The following is a 19,537-nucleotide window of genomic DNA, read 5'->3' as shown; positions in this document are numbered from 1 at the left end:
TTGTTCGGTACTTCCAGTAGTCCTGCAGTCTTCAGCCCTGGTTGCTCAGCTGAAGATCCTGAGTCCTGTAGCCCATTTTCCGCCAAGTGCCCAGGTACTCCAGCACTAAATGTGGTCCTTGTTGACCCAGGCGACAACCGATCCGGTATAAAGTTTCTTTTTCTTGTCTTCACCATGGTTTTGGGTTTTGGGCACATTTAGTCTGGCTCCTCATCAGAGGCCTCTCTGGTTTGGGTGGCCCTCCAGCACAGCCCTCTGACTCATTGGAGCACACAAGCCCCACCACCACACCAAGGTAGTGCCCTTTGGGGGGATGATGATGATGATGATGATTTATTTATTTATTTATTTATTTATTTATTTATTTATTTTTTTGATAAACCGCCCTACCCCCGAAGGGCTCAGGGCGGTGTACAGCAAACAACAACAAACATAATAAAACAAATCAAATAACCCCAGTTAAAATACAAAACCTTAAAACTATAGCAGCAGCATCTGTCAATAAATAGTTAATAATTAATGATAATAAGGGGCGTCTGGCATCACACCCCAGTGATCAAATCCTGGGAGTGGTCAAATTCTGGGAGGGGGCTGGCAGATGGTCAGATACACAGCCAGTGGACAGGGCAATAAGAGGGGCGGAATCAGCGGCCGGTCCCCCCAATAGAGATCAGTCCCCCTTGACAAAGTGGATGCTTTGGGCTGTATGGCATTATTGTTACCCCACTGACGACTCTGTCCTCCCTGGACTCCAAATCTTCCAGAGTTTCCCAACCTGGATCTAACAATCCTACCCTCCTCCCCTGCCGGTGGCCAGTGGCCCCCTGGAAACCCTCCGTTGGAGCTTGTGTCCCTCCCAGAATTGGAATTGAACTTTGGGCTGTTGTGTTTTGCTCTGCAGGAAATAGCAGCCTTGGACGGTGAACTTTATGGCTTCCCTTCTTGGCAGAGCTCTCTCCCCTGGCTTCATCTCTCCACTGCTTGGAGCAGTGACCAGCAACCCTAAAATCCAGACTATTTGGACTGCTTTTGTATCAGTGCACGTAGAACTGAGTGAGTTAGGAAAGCAGATAAGGGAACAGCTATAGCCAGTGATTCAGCAGAGAAAAGGGCGGAGGAGAAGAGGGAGAGAGACGGAAGAAGGATTGTTTAATAAAGATGTTCCCTTCTGCCTAACTCTTCATTAGTAGCTTCCCCATGTGAAACACAGTAGCAGCGATTTACCAGCAAACTGAGCTAAAGCGCAGCAAAAACTAAAGCAGCAGGGTTTTGCCCCATTGAACAAAGCCTTAAGCTCCCTGCACCGTTGGACTTTGCTTCTAGCCCATGTGTGGAAGCGGCTCAGAGAAAAATGTGAACTGTATTTGGATCTTGCCTTGAAGGGAGAGGAGGGAAAATGGAAGGTAGAGCTGTTATTCTCTCTCATGGAAGAGAAGGGAAGAGACTATGCAATTCTTTTGGCCTTAGTACTTTTTGTACCTCAGAGCACCAATCCAGATTGGGGTTTTGATAACTCTTCACTGAAAAGGATAAAAGGTTATCTACCAGTTTCATATATGCCGAGGCACTGGTATTCCATACTGGTGGTAGCAGTGTGGGTCACGCTGCTTGAATGGTATGCAGTACAGCTTAGGAGGGCACTGTGGGGTACCATTTGGATGGGGAAGGGTTAACCTTCAGACCAGGCCTGGGGTCTTGATGCCTTCAAGGACCTGGGACAAGAAGCCTTTGAGTGATGTCGCTATCCTTGATCCGTAGACCATGTAGCTAGAGTAAGGTGACCAGATGGTCACCTTTGTGAACCGGGACGGGGGGGGTAAGTGGCCCCGCGTGCGCACGCATGTGTGCATGGCTGCAGGAGCACACTGCCTTCTGGGGCTTGCCGTTTCCCGCCCTGTGACAGGGTGGGAAATGGCAAGCCCAAGAAGGCCGTGCTCATGCAGCCATGTGCGCATGTGCGAATGGCAAAGCCCCACCCCCCAATGGATAGAGGCGCCTTCAGCTCCCGGGCCGCTCCCTCCGTGGACAATTTGTCCCGCGTCCCGCAGGTTATTTCAATTGTCCTGATTTTTGGGAGGCTGCCGCACTGCCTTGCGCCCCAGAAGGCAGTGCGGCAGCCTCCCAAAAATCGGGACAATTGAAATAACCCACGAGACGCGGGACAAATTGTTTGAAGGCGGGACTGTCCCGCCAAGAGTGGGACATCTGGTCAGCCTGAGCTAGAGGGACAGGAAATGGCATATCTTCCTCCTGCATCCCAAAAGCTTGGCAAGGAGGATTTTGAGCAATATGTATGTGATGGTTTGGAGCTTGGAGCCACGGTGGCCTTGCCCATAAATTCAGGAATGAGCAAAGAAGAGTCTTCTGCATCCCTCCAATGGCCCTCTTTGCAAGTGGGTTTGGCCTGTGTGTGGCACAGATGCCCTTTGATCAATGTAAACACAATATTGAATAAACTTGACTCATTTTATAGGTGTTGTCTCTCCTTATTCTGCGGCTGCAGGCAAGCTCTAATTTCTTTATGAGGCAGCAGGTGCTGAAGAGGGACCCAATGCTTATATTAAGAACTCCTCCATGCTAAGCAAAAGGGGAAGGTACACACCAAAGTGAAAAAGGACATTTCAAGAGGCATAAGAATAAACCAATTGCAGAGCGTTGTCCTCCCTGATTGTAACCATTATTGTACTTTGAAAAACCCTGACCTGTCTTTAACAGCCGTGAAGTTTAACAAGGCCAGTTGGTTAATTATCTAGAATCTGGACTTCCGGTTGACGGAAGACATTGTAAAGTACTGTAACATGTAAAAAGGATAAGTCATAAGGATAGTTAATGAGAATATAAGAATTGTGAATTAATAATAATATAAAAATATCTACTGTAGAAACAGATTAGTTGGATACATATAATAGTAATTTTTTAAAAAGCAAGTGTATAAGATATAAGATAGATATATTTGTATTTGATTATAGATTTACATTTGAGTATATATGAAGGGATATGAGTTTCAATATATATATAAAAACATTTGCTTGTATTATGGATATTTTTTACTAACTAGAGATATAATTAAGGCTGCTAGGAAGTAGTAAGTACGAATTATATTATTTTTGGGAATAAGATAAGAATTTGTGGAGAAAGGAATTTTTTTTCACCCAGTTAAAGAATTAGGAAGAAAAGATATATGCGTTATATGGATGTGTTATGTGAAGTTTTATTGTAAATTTGTTTTGTATTGTGTAATTTTGTTTTATATGATTGAGATAATACCAGTAATAAAATTAAATTACTTTTTTAAAAAAGAATCTGGCTAGCTGTGGAGGCTTATCTGGGGAATTCAGATTAGCCTGTGTACTCCCACACATGCCAGCTGGGTGACCTTGGGCTAGTCACAGCTTCTCGGAGCTCTCTCAGCCCCACCCACCTCACAGGGTGTTTGTTGTGAGGGGGGGAAGGGCAAGGAGATTGTAAGCCCCTTTGAGTCTCCTACAGGAGAGAAAGGGGGGATATAAATCCAAACTCCTCCTCCTCCTCCTCCTCCTCCTCCTCCTCCTCCTCCTCCTCCTCTTCTTCTTCTTCTTCTTCTTCTTCTTCTTCCCCTTTTTACTCTTTTTTGCACATTTCCGCCATTTCAATTTTATTTGTGACAGCCTCTAGACCCTCCCCTTTTTGCATGGTTGTTATGACCCCCATAAGTCCTCAATGAATTGTGTCAAACAGCAAGGCTGGGCAGTCCCTGGAGAAAGGAGACTAATCTTTGCGAGGGCCTGCGGTGCTCCCTATTCTTGTATGGAGATTGGCTTTTGGATCCATCAGCACCACCAGGTGCCAGCCTCATCCGCCCAGCTTTCGTGGAGTGCCTTTTCGATGCCAAGGTCCTCATTAGACAAGCCAAACAAATCAGAGGGAAAAGGTAACCTGCCGCAGACAGAGATGCCTTTAAGTGCTCACAGGCTCTTTCTGGCCAATCAGAACGGTGGGTTTTTTTAAAAGAAAAAGACAACAACCACCTTTAGAACAGAAGAACATACGAAAGAGCCTGCTGGATCAGACCAGAGTCCATCTAGTCCAGCACTCTGCTACTCGCAGTGGCCCACCAGGTACCATGTAGGATGTGAAAGCAATGGCCTTCTGCTGCTGCTGCTCCTGAGCACCTGGTCTGCTAAGACATTTGCAACCTCAGATCAAGGAGGATCAAGATTGGGAGCCATAGATCGACTTCACCTCCATAAATCTGTCCAAGCCCCTTTTAAAGCTATCCATTGGTCATTGGTCATTAAATAGCAATTGCACTATGCGTTTTCCATGATCTGCATTAATCACCTTGCACAATGGAGCAAAGCAAAGAGATTGAATCCATGGCCCCTTCCGCACATGCAAAATAATGCGTTTTCAAACCACTTTCACAACTGTTTGTAAGTTTTTGGATTTTGCCATTCTGCACAGCTTCAAAGAGCACATGGATTTTGCCATTCCGCACAGCTTCAAAGAGCACTGAAAGCAGTTTGAAAGTGCATTATTCTGCATGTGTGGAATGAGCCCATAAAGGGAAATGAACTCCCTGGTTGCATCCTGGTGCACTGCTGAGTTGTCTGCACACATCTATCTATATATAGCTAAACAACCAAACAATGTTTGGTGGAGTACCTCTGCTGGAAGACAGCAGACCTTGGATTGAAAATGTTATAACAATTCTAAGAATCTTGAGGGAGACTTCTAATATCACAGTGTTGTGCTCCAAGTGGAGGTGTCAATTTTGGGAGGGGAAATTCTTGGAGATATGAGGATTGGAACTTAGAAAGTGGAATCTGGGGAGGGGACGAACCTTAGCAGGGATGTAATGCCATAGAGTCCACTCTCCAAAGTAGCCATTTTCTCCAGGGGAAACTAATCTCTGTAGTCTGGAGATCAGTTGTACCTCACCTGGAGGATGGCAACCCCAGCTCCAAATGACAGATGCCGGCAGAGCTCCAAGGCTCAGTTTCCTGGGGATGAAAGAGCTCTGGAGATCTAGGGTGTCTGTCTCCCCTTTTATAGTTTTTCCCCCTTTATAGTTCTGAAGGTTTTTATTCTCCTTTAGTATTTATGCTTTGATCCTGTTTCCTTCATCTTCCCATTCCCTTTGCAGCCCCAACTTCCTTTTACCAGAATGTTTTGCTTTATTTCCTTGAAGATAAATATCTACTGTTTCAATATGTTTTATCCTTTAATAAGTTTTATCCTTTACTCTATGCTGGTCTGTGACCACAATAAAGGTTGACTTGACATGATGATGCCTCCAGTCTTTATAAGATTTGCTGAATTGAAACAGACCGTATAGGGAGCAGGAGCCCGTCGCCTTCGAATAACCATAAGTTTTAGTATGCTGCGTTTTAATGGGATGGGGTTATTTTATATAGAGCCAAAAATTAACTAATATTTAATGGATTTTAGCCTTTGATCTATATGCTCTATTTCTGTTTTTGTTCACCGCCCTGAGCACTTCGGGGGAGGGCGGTATAGAAATATAACCAATAAACAAACAAACAAACAAACAAACTGAGCTCAGTAGCTAAAGTTCCATCTTCTACAATACTGTTAAAAATAAAAGCAAACTGGCCAACAGACAAAGACTTAAACAAATAAATTGTGAAATGAAAATGAAAAATAAAACTGAACTACAAACATTTAATATAATCAACAAAAGGACTACTTACACACAATTGAAAGAGGGGTTCAAAAAAGATTTGAAAAAAAAACCCAAGCCTTTCACTGGGATACCAATGAATGTGAGGAAATTTTATGTAAAGATGAGACAAAATTAATAAATAAATTATATAAACTAATGTTAAGATATAAGACAGAACAAGAAGTAGTAAAAGATGTGATGATCAAATGGGCTACAGATATAAAGAGGCCAATATTACTAGAAGAATGGGAACACTGTTGGACAAGACGTAATACATTCACTCTAGCAATACATTTAAAAGAAAACTTTATCAAAAAGTTCCACAGATGGTATTATACTCCTGCAAAGTTAGATAAGTTCAATAATCTAAACGAAAATAACTGTTGGAAATGTAAAACATGTAGGCACCTTTGTACATATGTGGTGGCAATGTCAAAGAATAAAAGCAATTTGGAATGATATTCTTAATGTGTTGGATAGAATATATAAAGCAAAAATAGAAAGGAGACCAGAAACCATTCTACTAGCAATGACTCAAAACAAAGTGGTGATTAGAAATATCAGTTTATTCATTTACCTAACAACAATAGCCAAAATTGAAATAGCAAAACTTTGTAAAACAAAAGAATTACCAACGTTAGAAAACTGGAAAAGAAACGTAACTAATATCATGACAATAAATAGATAAATTAACACGGAAACCCAGAAAAATTTGATAAGACATGGAGTTTATTTGTAAAGTTTATGAACAAGTAGGATAGGCTTTTTTATGACATAATACACATAGAATTTATTCCAAGAGATACAACATTAACATTACAAAGATGAAAATACATATTTATTTGTTAATTAGTAGTTCTGTTATTTTGTTATTGAATATTTGTATAATTGTAATAACTAGATATATTACTGTTATGGTTAATTGACAGGTCAAAAAACTCAGATTAAAGGGTTTTTCATTACCTCTGAAGGGGATATATTTATTCAATATAGATAGGAGAGAAAACATAGAAGGTGGGAAGGGTGGGGGGGGAAGGACACGAAGGGAACTGTATTTTCGAAATATGTAATATTACTGGGGATTAGAGAAGAAAAGAGCTCTCTCTCTCTCTCTCTCTCTCTCTCTCTCTCTCTCTCTCTCTATCTATCTATCTATCTATCTATCTATCTATCTATCTATCTATCTATCTATCTATCTATCTATGGGCCCCTCCGCACTGTAGGATTCGACCTTAGTTCGACGTAGGTCCAACCCGGGTACTCCGCACAGCCGTAGCGTTCGACTCATGTCTGTCTTGGCTCCTCCCCTCTCACCGTTAAATTTTCGAGCTCAACTGGGAGGTACAACTTCCTGGCGAACTTGGGTTGCACTCAAGCCAAAGCCAGCGGAGTGCAGAATCTCCCTCGCCTCGACTCTGCCAGCCAGCCAGCCAGCCACAGTGCAGTATTTCGGCCATGCGCAGAACGGGAGACTCGTGGTGGCAGCGAAAGTGCACCTTTAAAAAATCCTCCGACGTAGCTCCTACGTTGGTAAACGAAAAAAGGGATGCGCACTCACGTTTCCCGCCATAGAACGGCAGCCAATTGGGAATGAGGAGCAGAAGACGTGAGGAGGTAATCCCGCCCTCTGAACTCGGCTCCAGAGACACGAGTCAGCTGCTGTGCAGAGTAACAGAGGAGTCGAGCTCAGGTAATGATTTCTGAAGACACGAGTCGAACCTTAGTTGCCTCTGCTGTGCGGAGGGGCCCTATCTATCATCTAATCGGAAACTGCATTATGACAAAGAATATAAGATTTTGGTCTTTACGTTAATTGTTAAGTTTCTTGTTATCTTAATTGTAAAGTTTGAAAATCAATAAAAAAGTTAAAAAATCCACAGACGATCACAGTTTCCGTTCGTCTCTTTTTTCTTTCTTCCTTTTGTTAAAAAAAAAGATCAGTGAATAAAGAAAATAGTGGAGGTGCTGTTAAAGTAACGTATGCAGGATCAGGGTGTGATTTATTCCAATCCATCTGTTCCAATCCATCAGTTGAAAACTAACTACATAGAGGGCTTCCTTTAGTTTTTGGAGGGTTATGTATTTCCTTCTTTTGCAATGATTTCTCTTTTTAAAACAAACAAACAAAAGACTTGTGTCTATTCTATTTTCACAAATAAAAACAATGCAATTATTTTTAGGACAAAAAAAATATGTGAACCCAGGCGCCCCATTCAGTTTTTGCGGTGTTTCATGAGGCATCATCTGCACAGATCACACAACAAAGCAAAAAGTTGTCCTTGGGGCATACTTTTCTGGTAAGTCTTTATAATAAAGTGGAAGGGTCATGGCAAACTTGGTGACTTTTGCATTTGGGACAGCCTAATGATTGCACTATCCATGCACAGATTGAATGAATTCCTCCGAGACCGCAACACCCCATATGTCCCTGCATGGCCTCTCCGCTCGGCTGAGGCCAATCTACTGGTGGTCCCTGGTCCCTCAATGATGCGGCAGGCCTCCACGCCGTCCAGAGCCTTTACGGCTCTGGCCCCGGCCTGGTGGAACACCCTTCCTCCAGCTGTCCGGGCCCTGTGGGATCTCAGTGAGTTCTGCAGGGCCTGTAAGACGGAGTTGTTCTGCCGGGCCTTTGGAGGGACCAGCTGCTGAAGGTTCCCCCCTTCCTTGGCTCTTAACATCTGGGCCCTTCCATCTAAGGGGACTCGCCGTTCCCTCCCTTTGGGGGAGGATTTAAAATTAGGGTCTCTCGGACACCTCTTATTAATTTACTGCTGTTTTTAAAGGTTTTAACTATACTTATACTTGTACCGAGATTTTATGCTGTCCACCGCCCGGAGCCCCTCGGGGATGGGGCAGTATAAAAGTCTAAATAATAAATAAATAAATGATAATATTTGCGGCCTTAAGCCAAAAAGATCTTCATTAAATACACTGCAGAACAGTGGCCGTGGTACCTCCCACTGACTGGGCTGTGAATTCGGAGCTAGAATTTTTCCTGCTTTTCAGAGGAACCCGTGGTTACTGCACGGACACAGGATAGGAACATCCTATATCTTGCTTCTCTTTGCGTGTGTGTCGAGAAGAACAGTGGCATGGACAGACTAGGTTACTCAGTAATCGAGAGGATTCCTCTGTGGTACTGAACTGTGGCTTATTGTGCCCTATTGTATACGTCTGCGTACATGACTTTCCTGTCCCTTGTTCTCATGGCCGATAGTCCCAGCCACAACTCTGGAAGGTGCAGCAGTGGCGTAGTGGTTAAGAGCAGGTGCACTCTAATCTGGAGGAACCGGGTTTGATTCCCCGCTCTGCCGCCTGAGCTGTGGAGGCTTATCTATCTGGGGAATTCAGATTAATCTGTGCACTCCCACACACGCCAGCTGGGTGACCTTGGGCTAGTCACAGCTCTTCGGAGCTCTCTCAGCCCCACCTACCTCACAGGATGTTTATTTTGAGGGGGAAAGGGAAAGGAGTTTGTAAGCCCCTCTGAGTCTCCTACAGTAGAGAAAGGGGATATAAATCCAAGTCGTCGCTGCCTTCTTCTTCAGTTTCTTCTTCTTCCTTCTAGTCCAGCTCTCTCGCCACTGCTAGTGGCCCACCAGGTGCCTTTTGGGAGTCTCACATGGTGGATGTGGAAAGCAATGGCCTCCTTCTATGCCAAGCTGCTCCCGGGAAAGCACTCTGGACTGTTAAGGCATTTGCAATCTCAGATCAAAGAGGATCAAGATTGCAGCCATAGATTGATTCTCCTCCATAAATCTGTCCAAGCCCTTTTAAAGCTATCCAGGTTATGGGCCATCACTCACCTCCTGTGGTAGCATATTCCAAACAATTCAATCACACGCTATGGAAGAAGTGTTTCTTTATTAGTCCCACTTTTCCCCCCCCAGCATTTTCAATGAATGCCCCTCTAGACAGGGAGAAAGAGAGAAAAATTTCTCTGTCAACATTTTCTACCCCATGCATAATTTTATAGACTTTAATCATATCCCCCTCAGACGCTTCCTCTTCCAAACTAAAGAGAGTCCCCAAACGCTGCAGCCTTTCCTCATAAGGAAGGTGCTCCAGTCCCTCAATCATCCCTCAAGGTTCTTCTCTGCACTTCTTCTTTTCTATCTCTTCAATATCCTTTTGTTGAGATGTGGTGACCAGAACTGAACACAGTACTCCAAGTGTGGTCGCATCCACGGTTTTATATATAAAATGACAATCTTTGCAGTTTTATTATCAATTCCTTTCCCTGATTATCCCCAGCATAGAGTTTGCCTTTTTCACAGCTGCCATACATTGAGTTGACATTCCCATGGAACTATCAATTAAGACGCCCAAATCCCTTTCCTGGTCTGTGACTGATAGCACTGACCCTGTATGTGTATGTGAAGTTTGGATTTTTGCCCCTATGTGCATCACTTTGCATTTTAAGCATTGAACTGCATTTGCCATTTCTTAGCTCCACTCACCTAATTTATCAAGGTCTTTGACCTCCTCAGAATCCTTTGTGGTTCCTACCACCCTACATAATTTGTATCATCTGCAAACTTGGCCACCACGCCCCACCCCTACTTCCCAGGTCATTTATGAATAGGTTAAAGAGCACTGTCCCAATACGGGATCCTTGGGGACACTCCACTCCCCACATCTCTCCACATTGTGAGAATTTCCCATTTACACCACCTTTTTGCTTCCTGTTTCTCAACCAGTTTTTAACTATAGGAGGACTCTCTATTCTTTCTAATATTGCTGAGTTTTCTCAATAGTCTCTGTGAGGAACTTTGTCAAAGCCTTTAAAATCCAAGTAGACAATGTCCACTGGTTCCCTCCTTATCCACATGCCTATTTACATCCCTCAAAGAACTCTAGTAAGTTTGTAAGACAGGATTTGCCTCTGCAAAGCCATGCTGGACTCTTTCTCAGCAGGTTTTGCTTTTTGTACATGTTTTTATAATTTTATCTTTAATGACAGATTCTACTAATTTTACTCAGGAACAGATGTCAAACTGACTGGCCTGTACTTCCCTCGGGTCTCCTAGATCCTTTCTTAAAGATTGTGACATTGGCCATCTCCAGTCTCTTTGTGGGATGGAGCCTGGATTTCAAGGATAAGCTGTATATTAAAAGTGAGAACATCAGCAATTTCCATGCTTGAGCTCTTTTAAGAACTCTGGGTGAATGCACCTGGGCCAGGGGATTTGGTAGTAATGGCTTTATCAATGGCTGCCAGGAACTTCTTCCTTGTCTACCACTCTCATCTTCAAGTAGTTCCTCGGATTCGCTTCCTAAGAAGCTGGTTCAGGTGCAGGAATTTTCTCACCTCCTCTGGTGAAGACAGATGCAAAGAATTCATTCAGCTTTTCTGCACTTCCTGTCATCTTTAGCACACTTTGTTCCTTTGTCATCTAACGGGCCTACCGGGCTTCCCTTTGCTGGCTTCCTGCTTTGGATGTAATTTGAAGAACTGTTTGTTGCTGGTGTTGATGTTCACAGCCATGCCTCATAATCCTTTTTGCCTCCCCTTACAGCTAACTTGCTTCTCTTTTGCCACCATTTGTGTTCTCTGGTATTCTTTTTATCAGTTAAGTTGGACTTCCATTTTCTAAAAGACATCTTTTTTTCCCTAATAATTTCCCTCAACGTCCCTTTGTTAACCATGGTGGCTTTTTTTGATCTGCTGCCTTTTCCAACCTGTGGAACACATTCCAGTTGAGCTTTTAAGACTGTGTTTTTAAATAACCTCCAAGCATCTTGGACATTTTTGACTCTCTTGATTTTCCCTTTCAGCTTCCTGCGCACTATCCCCCTCATCTTTGAGAAATTTCCCTTTCTGAAGGCGAATGTAACTACATTAGTAGTTGTCACTTGTTCGCATGCAGAGATACTGAATCTGACAGCATTGTGGTCGCTGTTCTTCTTCTTCTTCTTCTTCTTCTTCTTCTTCTTCTTCTTCTTCTTCTTCTTCTTCTTCTTCCTCTTCCTCTTCCTCTTCCTCTTCCTCTTCCTCTTCCTCTTACTCTTACTCTTAATTAATTAATTAATGCTCCACCTTTCTTGTCAATGCAGCTTACATTATTCTCTCCTTTAGTGTATCCTCACAACAACCCTTTGAGGTAGGTTAGGCTGAGAGCATGACCAGTCCAACATCACCCAGCAAGCTTCCGTGGCAGAGTGGGGATTTGAACCCAGTCCAACACTATCGTTCCTATTGCATGCTTTCAGATCAGTAGGTTCCTGGTTTGGAGCTGTTGAAGACCACTGCTGAAATTAAACCTAAACTTTGGGTTGCAGAGCTGTACTTTTCAAAAACTGTCATTGGAAGAACACTTAATCCTTACATCTGGGAAAGTTTGCCTCTAGTATGTGTCAGAGTAAAAAAACCAACAATCTGCAAAGGATGGGGAGGGTATGATGCCTCTGCTGGTGGTGTAGGAGCAGCCGTGGCGTAGGAGGTTAAGAGCTCGTGTATCTAATCTGGAGGAACCGGGTTTGATTCCCAGCTCTGCCACCTGAGCTGTGGAGGCTTATCTGGGGAATTCAGATTAGCCTGTGCATTCCCACACATGCCAGCTGGGTGACCTTGGGCTAGTCACAGCTTCTCGGAGCTCTCTCAGCCCCACCCACCTCACAGGGTGTTTGTTGTGAGGGGGGAAGGGCAAGGAGATTGTCAGCCCCTTTGAGTCTCCTGCAGGAGAGAAAGGGGGGATATAGGTCCAAACTACCTCCCTCCCCCTCCTCCTCCTCCTCCTCCTCCTCCTCCTCCTCCTCCTCCTCCTCCTCCTCCTCCTCCTCCTCCTTCTTCTTCTTCTTCTTCTTCTTCTTCTTCTTCTTCTTCTTCTTCTATAATGCCCTCTGAATCTGCCATTTGCTACAAGATCTTGGACCTGGATGGATGGGAACACTTCTGATTCTGAGTTGCAGCAGATTCCCAGGAGGACTGATACCACGGGTGATGTTGCCATAGCGATACATCATTCAAAGTCAGTCATAGTGGGCCGCCTCATAGATGCTTTGACCTAATTGCTTAGTTTCTTGCATGCAGCAGTTCTAGGACACAAGTTGGTAATTAATGCCCTGGACTCTGTTAACTAGCTTGCTTTTGACCCCCTCTTCTGATTCCAATTCATGGTTCCCTCCACACATTGCCCCCCCTCCCAGTTTAATTGTCTATTATGTTTGATTCATGATACATTTGGTGACTTTAAAAAAAAGTTGAAGCCATTCCTCATTATTTTCCTCTCCATCACCATGGAAAGACTAATTCTGTTTGTCTCCAATTAACATGGCTGTGATGTGCCCCATCTGATGTCTTGCTGTTTATGTAACATAGAGCATCTTTATCCTTCTAATTGCTGATTCTCTATATTCTTCATCATGACCCATCTTTTGTAAAAAGCCCAAGAAGTACTGAATGGGTGAGGGTGGGAGTTCATGGCTGCTCTTCATTCAGCTCCAAATGTGTGATAGGTGTTAAGAAGAAGAAGAAGAAGAAGAAGAAGAAGAAGAAGAAGAAGAAGAAGAAGAAGAGGAGGAGGAGGAGGAGGAGGAGGAGGAGGAGGAGGAGTTTGGATTTATATCCCCCCTTTCTCTCCTGCAGGAGACTCAAAGTGGCTGACAATCTCCTTGCCCTTCCCCCCTCACAACAAACACCCTGGGAGGTGGGCGGGGCTGAGAGAGTTCCGAGAAGCTGTGACTAGCCCAAGGTCACCCAGCTGGCGTGTGTGGGAGTGCACAGGCTAATCTGAATTCCCCAGATAAGCCTCCACAGCTCAGGCAGCAGAGCTGGGAATCAAACCCAGTTCCTCCAGATTAGATACACAAGCTCTTAACCTCCTACGCCACTGGCCTCGGGTGTGTCTGGCTGGGGCTGGGGCTGGGGCTGGGGCAGGGGCTGGTCTGGGGCCACTCTCCTGGGTGGAAAGAGGGAGGGGGGCCCTTTCCTCCCTCCCTCCCTCCCTCCCTCCCTCCGCCCTGCCTAGAGCCCATTTTAATTTTAATTTATTTAGCAGTGGCGTAGTGGCTAAGAGCAGGTGTACTCTAATCTGGAGGAACCGGGTTTGATTCCCAGCTCTGCCGCCTGAGCTGTGGAGGCTTATCTGGGGGATTCAGATTAGCCTGTGCACTCCCACACACGCCAGCTGGGTGACCTTGGGCTAGTCACAGCTTCTTGGAGCTCTCTCAGCCCCACCCACCTCCCAGGGTGTTTGTTGTGAGGGGGGAAGGGCAAGGAGATTGTAAGTCCCTTTGAGTCTCCTATAGGAGAGAAAGGGGGGATATAAATCCAAACTCTTCTTCTTCTCTTCTTCTAATTTTAATTTAATTTAATTTAAATGGGCTTTAGTGCTAGTTGTAATATAATGTGTTACTGGGACACAGACTATTTTTTTTTCATTTGGCAGTTTAGCCTTAATGGCATTAACACTGAATCCCGAGGGCTCTTTTGATGACTCTTTCACAGATTCTTCGTCCCAAATTGATTATAACTATGAATCATCACGTCTCAAGGGATTAATCCACCCATTCTAATCTCCCGAATTTTTATTATAAAATTCTTGGTGTAGCCATACTTGTAATGTGGCAAACTCAATGTTGATAATTTGGTAGATTTGCATTAGAGATGCTTTGGATTTATCCCCTGGACTTGGGAGAGAAGGTGTTTGTCACGTGCTATTTCATTCCCAACATTATTTTTAAAAACTTTGCCAATGACAGTAAAAGGCAGACTCCTTTTATCAGGGTCTCGGCCCTAGGACAGAATTGGGCAACCTTTCTGGACCAACATGCAGAAAAAGACATTGATGTCAGCTGGTGATGATATTGACACACCAGGAAATCACAGGGAAGAGGTTTGGGCTGCCCACTGGGAACACGCCGGACCTCAGCAGTGGGGCTAACCTCTCTGTCGTTTGCCACAGAACTGGGTGGCATTTATTGCAGGTGTGGAAGGAGACAGGCGTCAGCCGTGGCTGTTGCCTTCTTGCCCTCTGCCAGGGGCTCATCTCAGTTGCTTATGGAGAGAACCAGCCCGTGCGCTGAGCAACATGGTCTGTTCTGCTGCTGTTCAGCACATGTCGAGAGAGGCAGACTGTCCCTTTAACTTAGCAGTTGGATTGCTCTGTCCGAAGCCTGGATTCATCTCTAGGTGGCCCGCATGACCCAGGGGGTGTTTTTCCATCTACACCAAGCATGGCGGCTGGCCCCCAACCTCTCCCAGATCGACCTAGCCACAGTGATCCATGCCACGGCCACCTCCAGATTAGACTACTGCAACTAGCTCTACACGGGCCTTCCCTTGTGGTTTATCTGGAAGCTGAAATTGGTCCAGCATGCAGTAGTGCGGCTTCTCACGAGTGGCTCTATGTAGGACCACTGGTCCCCTTGGTGCTACACCACTGCTGTGTGCTAAACCTGTTAAACTCGCCCTATCTAATCTTGAGGTACTATTGTAACCTCTAACTGTGGGTTCTGTGGGGCAGAACTTGGAATGAGTTTGCAACAACCAATTTTAAAACAAGATGGTTTACTTTCTTAACATATAACACCAAACATCAACATTTAACATCACACTTCAAGGTCCTGTTCAGGTTGCATTTTCAAGTCCTTCTAGTTACAGTCTACTGATACTGCCAAGTCCAATTCTTCTTTCTTTCTTTCTTTCTTTCTTTCTTTCTTTCTTTCTTTCTTTCTTTCTTTATTAGATTTTTATACCGCCCTATCCCCGAGGGGCTCCGGGTTTGCAAGTGGGTTGGCTCCTGAAGACTCCAACGGCTTGGTGAACAGGATTCAACATGATGAAGGTTTCCAGGAGAACTCTCACCCATTACAACCACAAAAAGAAACCCTGAAACAATAAACTCCCAACATTTACAACATAGCAAAAATAAACTACCACCTTCTCAGTAGTTCCCAACAATATTGCAGTTACCTTAACAAGGTGTTAAGGGCTTATACAACCAAGGTCCGAGTCTGGTAGCCTTGTCTCCTCCAAAGAGCTCTGCAGCCTCTTGCTGCTTTGAGTCTCCACCCCTTTCTGGGTCAACCCATTCTGAGCATGGGTTGACCCAGAAAGGGGTGGAGACTCAAAGCATTCTGAGCATGGGGGTTACACTATCACATCCAAGGGCTGTCCTGTTAACTCTCCCAGCTGGAAAGGATTCTCTGTATCTGACAAAGGGCATCTTCCCCCCTTCCTCCTAGTCACGGTGACTGGATGACTTTCCATCACCATATCTGTCAAGACATCCCCCCCCCCCCGCTTTTCTCAATCTCACTACAAGACAATTTTAGGTTGGGAAATGTTTCTGGGGAAAACCTCCCACGTTTCACTCTTAAAAGGAATTTCAGGGCTCTATAAAATGGAGGTGCCTCCACGGCGCAAATGTGAGGGACAGCATCTCACCTCATTTGGCCTTCAGGTTAATTTGCTTCAGGAGGTTTTTATGTGAAATGCGGATGAACCATATTCACTCTTCTGAGCTCCTGAGTGGGCTCAAAATATGTGCTCTGAAATCCAGGATTGGAACAAAGACTGAATTTGCAATGTAATTCTGGCTGTTCTTCACAGTTGCTGCTTCCTTAGGCTAAAGGATTCTCACAGAGGTATGAAGCATTATTAGTAATCAAATCTTCTTGCTTTTCTCCCCATTCCCTGTAGTCTCGGAGACTGGCTGCCATCTGCTCCTGGGCCTTTACCCCCTCTGAGATTTTGTATCTTTACAGCCTGTTCCTTCCTACCTTCTGTTTTTTACACTATGCTTCAGGCATACAAATGGTTTGGTGGGTTTGATGTACGGAGCAAACCCCATTTATTAAAACTTCAGTAGAGCTTCATTATTCGCTTTGATGTCATAGAAATGTGACAATATTTCTCATGTGCACATGTCACAACTTTCCCATTGTGGGGTGCCCTATAACCTTGTAGGCACACACAAGTACTGTATGCATTAAGTTGTCCAAACTGAAGCAGCAGTGGCGTAGGAGGTTAAGAGCTCGTGTATCTAATCTGGAGGAACTGGGTTTGATTCTCCGCCCTGCCGCCTGAGCTGTGGAGGCTTATCTGGGGAATTCAGATTAGCCTGTACACTCCCACACACACCAGCTGGGTGACCTTGGGCTAGTCACAGCTTCTCGGAGCTCTCTCAGCCCCACCCACCTCCCAGGGTGTTTGTTGTGGAGGGGGGAAGGGCAAGGAGATTGTAAGCCCCTTTGAGTCTCCTGCAGGAGAGAAAGGGGGGATATAAATCCAAACTCTTCTCTTCTTCTTCTTCTTGTCCTAACAAAACGCTCCCCACTCTCTTTGGTCTTTGATCTCTGTATATGATTAGTGGTGGATTCTGCACAGCATAAATATATCATCTTTAGGACATTATAAAAAGATCCGTTTAGGCATTTTGTGTTCCCATAGTGTAGCCCCCATGCTCAGAATGGGTTGACCCAGAAAGGGGTGGAGACTCAAAGCAGCAAAAGGCTGCAGAGCTCATGTAGTTTGGAGGAGACAAGGCTACCAGACTCGGACCTTGATTGTATAAGCCCGTAACACCTTGTTACGGTAACTGCAATGTTGTTGGGAACTACTGGGAAGGTAGTTGTTTATTTTTGCTATGTTGTAAATGTTGGAGTTTATTGTTTCAGGGTTTCTTTTTGTGGTTGTGATGGGTGAGAGTTCTCCTGGAAACCTTCATCATGTTGAATCCTGTTCACCAAGCCCTTGGAGTCTTCAGGAGCCAACCCACTTGCAAAGAAGAATTGGACTTGGCAGTATCAGTAGACTGTAAATATAAGGACTTGAAAATGCAACCTGAACAGGACCTTGAAATGTTAAATGTTGATGTTATATGTTAAGAAAGTAAACCATTTTGTTTTTAAAATTTGTTGTTGCAAACTCATTCCAAGTTCTGCCCCACAGAACCCACAGATAGAGGTTACAATAGCACAAGCACTGCCAGTCAAAACAAATCTTTTTTTCCCGCCTGCTGCACAGAGCTCTTGTCAATTTCACTGTTGCGCCTGCCAGTTTGTGTGCTGCAGAGATTCTCCGTGCCCCCGCCAATGGGTGAAGGTTTGCCTTGCAGGTTTCCTCTGCTTGCAGCTCATCCATGTATACTTTTGCTGTAAAAAGTGAATGAATAAAGTTTGTTTAGCCTGGCATGTCGTTTTTCTTTTTTTCCGTTTTCGGGACATCTGTAAAGCTACAGTAACACAAATATGAATGTATTGCAGCTTCTCTAACCGTGTCACTGTAGCTTCACAGACAAATCCCTCAAAACAGGGGAAAAAAGGACAAGCGACATGTGTGTGGGATTGCCATGCAAAACAAACTTAATTCATCTACTTTTAACAATGAAATCATGCACGGATCAGCTGCAAGCAGAGGAAACCCCTGAATGTCCAGAGCGTCTGCTGCAGCACCCAAAATGGCAGGCGTAGGTGGCGAAAATGAAAGCAAGAGGCTTGGGTGGGAGAAATAAAGCATTTCCTGCCTGCTTTGTGTTCACTCAGCAGGCAGGAAATGTTTTCAACCCAGGTTGAGAGAAATAAAACGAGCGTTATATTTATGCTGTGCAGAATTCACCAATATGCTCCTGGATCCTTAGCCACTCTCTGCCATTTCCACACAGCACAATTACACCAGGGTAGACCCAGGATTGCATAAAGTGGAGTGGCCGGAAAAGATGGGAAAAAAGCGATAAAAATATTGAAAAGACAAGGGATTCAGACTGTGGCAAATTTGATAAGAGAAGGAGGAGAAATTATGACGGTACAAAATTTTATAGAGTTAGGAGGTAATGAGAACTGGTTGGTCTTGAGGGGCATTTGGGAAAGGATAAAGGTTTCACGAATAAGAGGAGAATGTATAATGGCTAAATGTTTTGAACTATATGAAAAATGTAAAGGGAAAATTTTGGGACATATATATATAAGTATATGGTTGATGACAAAGATTTTATCATAAGAACATTGAATCAAAAATGGGAGAAGGGAGGTTCTCTAGACAGTGGGAAAACTGAAAATTTAATAGACAGTTGGAAAAAAATAAAGATTGAGAAATATATGGAATTGGAAAGAAAAGTGATATTGAAATGGTATAGAACACCAAAACAACTAGCATATATGATTAAAGGACTCAGTCCTAAATGCGGGCATTGCAGAGATCAGGAGGCATATTATAGCCATATGTGGATGGAATGTATAGAAGTGAAAATTTTTTGGACAACTGTAATGTTATATATTGAGAAACTGGTGAAGATTAATATTGAGATAAATAATGATCTAATGTTCATGGGTGCAATGGAGGATAGAAGGGTAGATAAAAATATAGCTATATGTATAAAATAATGATCAAAGCGGCACATGCAACAATAGCTTTAGGCTGGAAAGAAAAGAAAAAATGGACAATCCAAAAATGGTTGGAATACATCTGGGAACAAGTGACACTGGACATTTTTGAAATAATAACAAAGAATAAACTGTGGCAAGATAAACAGAGCGAAATCTTGAAGATATGGACTATATATGCGGACTGGATGAAAGAAGCTGGAGTCAATGAGGAGAGATGGGAGAAAAGATTACAAAGAATGAACTTACTGCTGTTTGTTTGAAAAAACTATGAAAAATATAGGGGGGAGGGGGAAAAAGGGGAAAATGTATTGTTTGAAAACGAACGAAGAAAAGCATTAACATAAAATGTAATACTCAAATGATACAATAATATATATTTTAAAAGGATTGCATATACTGGGGCTATTTTATCCCGGTTTCTCCCTCCACGTGTCTCCCGACTTCTTTTCAAGAGCCGAGGCAGGACTGGGAGGTTATACTCCAGTTTGTTCCACACAGCCTGGGTCATTTGTATTTACCACATTGACAAAAGACAGAGGGAAA

Source organism: Sphaerodactylus townsendi, linkage group LG14, assembly GCF_021028975.2.
Source record: "Sphaerodactylus townsendi isolate TG3544 linkage group LG14, MPM_Stown_v2.3, whole genome shotgun sequence".
NCBI lineage: Eukaryota > Metazoa > Chordata > Lepidosauria > Squamata > Sphaerodactylidae > Sphaerodactylus > Sphaerodactylus townsendi.
Note: the sequence above shows the minus strand (reverse complement) of the source record.